This window comes from Talpa occidentalis, unplaced genomic scaffold (assembly GCF_014898055.3).
Source record: "Talpa occidentalis isolate TD23 unplaced genomic scaffold, MPIMG_talOcc4v2.1 talOcc4.5, whole genome shotgun sequence".
In the NCBI taxonomy this organism is placed as follows: domain Eukaryota; kingdom Metazoa; phylum Chordata; class Mammalia; order Eulipotyphla; family Talpidae; genus Talpa; species Talpa occidentalis.
The window spans coordinates 134,526,176-134,533,522 of record NW_023604861.1 but is presented as its reverse complement, the minus strand read 5'-3'; the positions used below and the strand labels follow the sequence as shown (position 1 = coordinate 134,533,522).

Here is a 7,347-nt window from a genome sequence, read left to right as displayed (position 1 = left end):
TGTGTGACAGTGTCAAAGGTTCTCCAGAGCTAAGACAAAAAGATGAACTTTAATGACATTATACATTATATAACATTCTGCTCAAATTATCCCTTTGAACAGCAATAACAACAATAAAAAAAAAAGTTCTATTTTCTCATTCTCTCTGCTTTTAGAATGACTTATTTGTACATCTAATACACTGGTTGGGAAGACTATGACTGATTATTTTATGAAACCTGCCTGATTATCTGGTAGTTTTGAGCTACCTGACAATGAACAGAGACTATTAGGATAAAGTGTTCAAACATTTCTTACAGGAAACTCGGGTCCTGATAACAACAAAAATCTGATTAATTCAGAAAAGGGTAGCTCCTCAATATACCTACATGAATACATAGCCTACGTCAATGTGACATAGGAAGTGTTGGGTTTAATATATATATATATATATGTGCAGAAAAAACATTAGCTGAATTTGTTATTTAATTAGGAAACAGAGACTGCTATTCCCTAGTAAGTTGTCAAAAACTCAACCAATTTTAAAAGGAAAAGAAAGTGTTTTTTTTTAATATATAAATTTTTAAAGATTTATTTATTTATTTATTTATTTATTTATTTATTTATACAAGAACCAGGGTACAGGCCAGATGTGCGGGGGGTGGGAGGATTCACCAGAGACAAAGTGGGGAACAGAACAGGCAGACTGACAAAATACACTGCTGAGGGGAGCAGCGGGCGAGACAGGAGAGGTCTGCTGTGCCATGGTGGACCCTCACCGGCAGGCCAGGATCAAACCAGCGCTGCAGAGGCTGCAGACAGCTTCCCAGACTGGTGCTCAATCGCCTGCACCACCTGGGGATGCCCAGGACAAGAAAGTGTTTTAAGAGAATATGCGACTTAAGGTAACAGCATGTTGTTCAACTAACATACATAGATGGCATGGTTTTGATTAAGCAACTTCCTTGGGAAAAATTCCAGCTCTCTGTTTTCCAAAGGTCTTCAAACACTTACAATTTAGAGGTCAGAGAAAAGAAAAACTTAACATTCAAGAAAGTCATCATAGTTGTCTTAGCAGCTCTCAATATGTGAACAAGTGTGGTGACATTTACAAATCCCTTGATTGCTAGGGACGATTAGGTGACCTTGCTAGCCTGAGAAAGTTGTAGTGTTTTTTTCCTCAGCAGCTGAAAGCAACAGCCCTGGGTTTTACATTTTTTGGAGAAAGACAGAGTGAAACAGAGGTAGGACGTGTAGGGACCAAAGCACACAGCTTTATATACCTCAGAAGAGGTATTTAAGTGAAAAAAAAAAAAAAAAGATTTGTTAAATCACCCACAATTTCTTTTAAAATGTCACAGCCAATTTCAATGCAGAAAATACTATGAAATAACATCCTGGGAAATTTTGTTTTTTGAGGAAGTATAAAGGACAGATTTTTGTAGGTCTGAACACTAAATGCACAACAGAAAGGAAGACAAAACTCTGAATTAAGAAAATATTTCCTATAGTATGACTTTGAAGTGAAGCACAAGACAGATAACCTGTCTTCCTACTTGGTCCTAGCCAAAGAGAGACAGAGCACCTTACTCTTGTGTTTTCTTTCTCAGGATTTCGTTGGTTGGCTATATTGGTCCTTCCCTCCACCCCCCGCCACCCACCCTACCCAATTTACTATCAATCCCCAAGCCATATAACCTATCTAAATGTGTATTCAAGAAAAACATGTATCAGTCATTTATTTCTTGTTGTGAGTATAAAATCCTATCATTTCCAAACTGAAATACTATGAATACATTTATTCCCATGAATTTTACCAACCATATATATGTGTGCATAAACAGAGAACTGCTAAACTATACTCACAATCATTGTGCATTAATCACTAGCACAATAAGACCATATAGAAGAAAAGCAGAGCTTATGCACTATTCGAGGGGGAGGTATGTATTCACTATTTTAAGTTCCTTCCTAATTGCAGTAACTGTCCAGGTTTACTTTCAGGGCACATTTTTGTGGTTTGGAAAGGGACCCTGACTTATCCGAGCTAATAAGTGAAACCTTTTTCCCAAAGTAATGTGCTTAGGGATAGATAATAACCAGTCTTTCGCCACTCAGCTCATGGGATTTCTATGTCTATAGCTATTGGTTCAAGTTAGGCCAATTAATGTATGGTTCAATATTTGGATAAAAGCAAGAATCCACACAGCTCCACTTGCTAATGGTAGCTGTGTCATAGCCTCATGATGAGAAAGAGAAGTCAACACAGCAGGCACAAAATATTAGAGAACAGGAATTAATTCCTTCAGTAAACCATGCCCCAAGGCAGCCCTACCTGCAGGTTTTCAATTTGTGATGACCTAATAAATTCACTCACTTGTTAAGCTAATTTGTTCTGTTTTTTTTCTAACATTTCAATTGAAAGAATCCTTCATCCAGTTCAAATTTAACCACCTTTCCTCAAAGTGCATTCTGAAGCTACTTATGTAACTTTCATTCTTTTTTATATTAATTTATGGCTTTCTTCAAATTGAAGTCTAGACTTGTAAACTTGACTTTCAAGAGCATTTACAACCTCACTCTGATTACTTTCCACCCAATGCTCCTTTATAGAACAACTTTGCCCCAGCTCAACTATTCTATCAAAGTCTCCTACACACACCAGACAGTCCTATTTTAATATTTCACACGTGATGTTCCCCTCATGCATAGAACATCTTCTTAAAAATGCTTTCTCTCTCAAATGCATCTCAAGATACCTTCATTTTCCCCATTTTTTTTTTAGCCCACAGTGAATCTTTTCCTTTTCCAAATACCTGACCCTAATCATATGGGCCTGGTATTTGTCAGATACCATTTCACATACACAATTAAAACTATTAAGGACCATATAGTTTGTCTTTTTCTTCCATTTCATCTAAAATAATTCCATATACACAAAAGACTACTTTGTTGAATATATTATTTAATTTGCAGTGGGTGTTTTTCAGGATTGACTTGAAATGCTAATTAACTGTATAGTTAACACTGCTAATCAAATAATTTTCCAAAACTTATCATATTCCTAACTTTTGAATCTATTTAAGTTTTGTTGTTTGTCCCCCTCATTCAGTAAATATTCACTAAGAATTGATTTGGTCCAAGTGCACTGTCTGCTGTTAGCGACACATTAAAGAATAATGGACAGAGTATCTGCTATCGTTGGTTAGGGGAGAAGGTACACAAAAATTCAACAATAGAAATCAAGAAAATAATTCAAGCAACTGACAAAATACACAGTGGGCCTGGAGGATTTCTCTGTGACAGGGGGATGGTTTCCTTTGCTGAGGAAAGTTCCCTCATAGCCCTATTGTACTGGCATGATATCTTTGCTATGAGTTATTTCCAATTTTTAAGTTTAATATAATATAGTATAAAGTTGTAACAAAGTAAGTTAAGTTGGATTTGGAGAAGTTCCCTTTCCATGTGGTTTCTATCATGAGACCCATTTCATTTAATTGACTTTTTAACTCTTTGTAACTCAGCTTAATCTGGAAAAATAACCAATAATAATTCAGCTCCCTTTTCATGAAATATTTTTGCATATGCAATCTAATGTACACCTTCCTTCGAGCCAGAATACAGTCTTTCATGTAAAAAAAAAAAGTTCAAATACAGGAAGCTCTTGTGCATTTGTTCAAAGGAACATATCCAACTCGATTTCTCTGGGAGGTAGTTTTTTTCTTCACATGAACATACTAAAAAATTCAAGACCAATGTGTGTGTGTTTTTGTGAGTGTGTGTGATTGTGTATGTCTGAGTGTATGTGAATGCATGTGTGAGTGTGTGTGTGTGAAGCAAAGTATAGGCACTGAGTTTCATTCTGGACAAGAATGCCAAGTTATTCTCTCTTCACAAAAAGCAATTACAATTGGAGGACTCCTCATGCCTGCCTTCTTTTCCAGCACCCCATCTGCCTCATCTGACTCTTTTCATGCCTCCTGAAACATGGGTTCTGGCTGCATTCTGTCTGTGTCACCAGTCACTCCTTGAGGACTGAGACCTCTGGTGAAACCTCTTGGTTTCCTTCCCAGCAACCTCTCTGTTCTTTGATTTGCAATCATCAGATTTACTGTCAGAAGTAATTCTTTCAGTACTATACACTTCTTCACCAGCTTTTTGAGAATTAAGATATGCTCCAGCCAACTGTGGACAATCTAAATTTTCTCCCGGTTGCCAAGTATTCTCAGCACCTGTAAATACTTTCCACATCGGGAACACTTCTGCTTCCCATTGCTGCTTGAGGGGCCAGTTCTATTCTTTGCCACAAATTCTTCAGGTTCTGCCTCTTCCATCTTCTTACTCATTCCATTCTGTTTCTTTCCCATTTTGGGCAATGTAGTTTGATCAGAGGCCATTTTATTCTACCTGCTGGCTCGATATCATTCGCCCCCTGAGCTGCTCTGGGTCTGGGGTCTGTGGCATCCCACCCTGCGCCTCATTAGAGCATTTCATTTTCTGATAACATAAAATATTAGGTGTTACGTTACCTGGTTTTCAAATCTTAAACCTCATTCTATCATTATATAAAGCAAAGCAGAACATCTTTATAAGAGGATATAAAACAGTCACTAGATCTTGACAGATGGGCTCCTTGAACATTTGCATGATATGCCTCACATGTGTCACACACTGTCATAGTTTATGTGGGAAAGAGAATGTGACAGTCTGTCTCCCCAAAGCCTCCTGATCTCTTAAGCAACAAAAGCTCATGCAATTTTAAGTCATATGAGAAAGGATAATGACACACACGTAGAGGCACATAGAGAACAAAAGTCCATTCATAAAGAGGGTTTATCTCCAGCTCTGGGAGCAGAGACGACTCTGTGAGCCCTTCCTGGAGCTTGGCAGCACATGAGGGGCGTCGCTGTTTCTCAGGAGGCAGCCTGTGGGGTGACCTGTCCAGACAGGAATCAGCTGGAGGGGACAAGCCGCTTATCACTTACCAAACAATGTAAGCAAGAGGTTGAATGTGTTCCAATTCCCCTACTTTGATAATAACAAAGTAATAATTAACAGTCCTGGAAACATTCTAAAATCACAAGTTGATGTTTAATGGGTTTCCACATATGTCTATTCAAGGGAAGAAGCTTGTGAAATCTCATCTCAACTAGGAGTGACTCTTCCCACCAAATAATTAAAATTCTGCTTCCTTATCACAGCATAGTTGAAGACTCAGTGCGTCAAAAGAGAAAACTCAGAGCATGTTCAGAGGAGAGGAAGGAAGACAGACAGAGATGGGCAGAGATCAAGAACTGCTGAGCTCAGAGGAAACTGGCAGGTTATAAAAAGCAACTGGCAGATAAACCTTCTTAACAGAGTAGTTTATCTTTAACAGATAAAACTAAAGTACAAACTGACATTTAAGGGCAGGTAGCACAAACAACATCACAAAGTTGATTTTCTAGGGCAGAAATACTGTTGGATACACAATTGGGTCAGTAAAGTGTGGAACAAAGGACTGGATGAGGATGTCTCTCTCTCTCCGTGGGACTCTGGGGGTTTGTAGAGCATTATGTTTCCATGCATTTGAGTGTAAATGTTTAAGGGGATAAACATTTATCTCTATCTCATACCCCTATATGCCATAAATTAGATTTTTTCTCACAAATCTTTCACCTGCCCCATGAGAGTTAAGAATGAGGTGACAGAAGACAGTAAGTAGAACTTAGAATAGTCTCACTTAACAGGAGTGCTTTCCTGTCTAAATATGTAACATATTCTGTTTTGCTAAACAAGTGACTTTCTCATGTTCTAATTACATATAATTCACTCAAAGAAATTTTCTGACTATTCTTGGTGACATTTCTATTAGCTTAATTTTCGTTGGTTTGTTTCATGCAAAGCTGTTCTATTTCTAAATGTCTTTATTTTTTGGTGGGAGAATTAATACCTTTCTGTCCATGCAGGTAAGTTGGATGAACCATATTGATTAGTTTATAGAACAGATATGACTTTGTTATAGGAGGCTTGGCTTGAGCATCTCAAATTTGTATCTGGGACATTAAAGGTAGCCACTCGCTGTTTAAGGCAACACCTAGTTTGTTGTTCCCTTATTCTCAATGGCCAGTCCTACAATGGAAGTTTCCTGAGGAATGAAGACCATTAATATAAATTTGAATGGGAGAAAAATGAACATGGAAAATGCCCAATGCCAGCATGCTGTGCCAGACCTGTGATTTAGCATCCCTTCCTGGCAGTCTGATTATAATTAAACCACAAGCATATGGAAGGCAAGTAGCTGAATGCTATTTGAGCTTTCTATATAGGAGAGAGGAGGTATGAAAAGAAAGGCAGGGAAACATGGTATTAAAATTATCTGTGGATTCAGAAAGTGACTTTGTGCAGCCATGTGAAGGGTGGATGTTGTTTAAGTATCGGTCCAGAGAGAAAAGCATGAGTTAAGAACAGATTCTTTCCAGGACTTCATCACCTTGCCATCCCATGCACCAGGCAATGTATCTTGAGAACAGTTTATGCTGTGTGGTCTTTATCAGACAGGCTGGATTAGTTACATTCAAAGGACAAAAAGATGCTTCTGGAGTGGAGTCTTGAAGACACAAAGAACCTGGATTTTGTGCTGAATGCAATCCTGAGATGAACCTTTAGAATTGTGTCACTTAGGAGGAGGTGATGGTGTTCCACACAAAATGTCCTCCTGGGAAGAAGGGATATTAGGTAGTAAAAGGACTGAAGTCGCAAATGACTTGCCACTAGAGTAACACTCCAACTGCTAATATTCTTTCAGAGGTGAGCATGGATCACAAACACCAAGAGCTAATTTAAGGCTTTTCTCCAAGTATCACATCATGTACTCGCACACACACACTGTAATCACCCCACCCGGACCCCAACTGGCAGGTTGGCAAAAGCTCCTGTGTTGGATTTGTCAGGATATTTTGCACCCTGTGGTCTTCACAAACGATTCCCTTGCCCAGAGTGCTCTTCTCTAATCTCTACTTTTTGATCCAATATTTAAGCACTTCCACCAATTCAAAGCGTCTGTGCATGCGCTCTACTCTGAACACTGAGATGTTTCATTACACATTTATTTATGTGATCATTTCCTTAAGACCAATCTTCCCTGTAGCCTATGATCTACTATTTTCCAGTTTTCTGTCCCCAGCAATCATCATGGTACCCAACGCCTAGAATGGACACAATAATTACTAGCAAAATAAGAGGGCAGATGAAACAAAACAAATCAATTTTCTTCAGACAAAAGGAATTTATGATTTTGTGATACTGAGACACATTGCCAGCAAAGAAAAGACATTATCAGATAAGTAGTTCTTAAACTTTAAGTATATTAATATTTCCTTTTTAACT

General features: G+C 38.2%; 1 pseudogene; it reads right to left on the bottom strand.

The window, feature by feature from the left end:
* Positions 1 to 3,836: 3,836 nt before the first annotated feature.
* Positions 3,837 to 4,376, bottom strand: LOC119258754 (chromobox protein homolog 3-like; annotated as a pseudogene).
* Between the last annotated feature and the right edge of the window lie 2,971 nt (positions 4,377 to 7,347).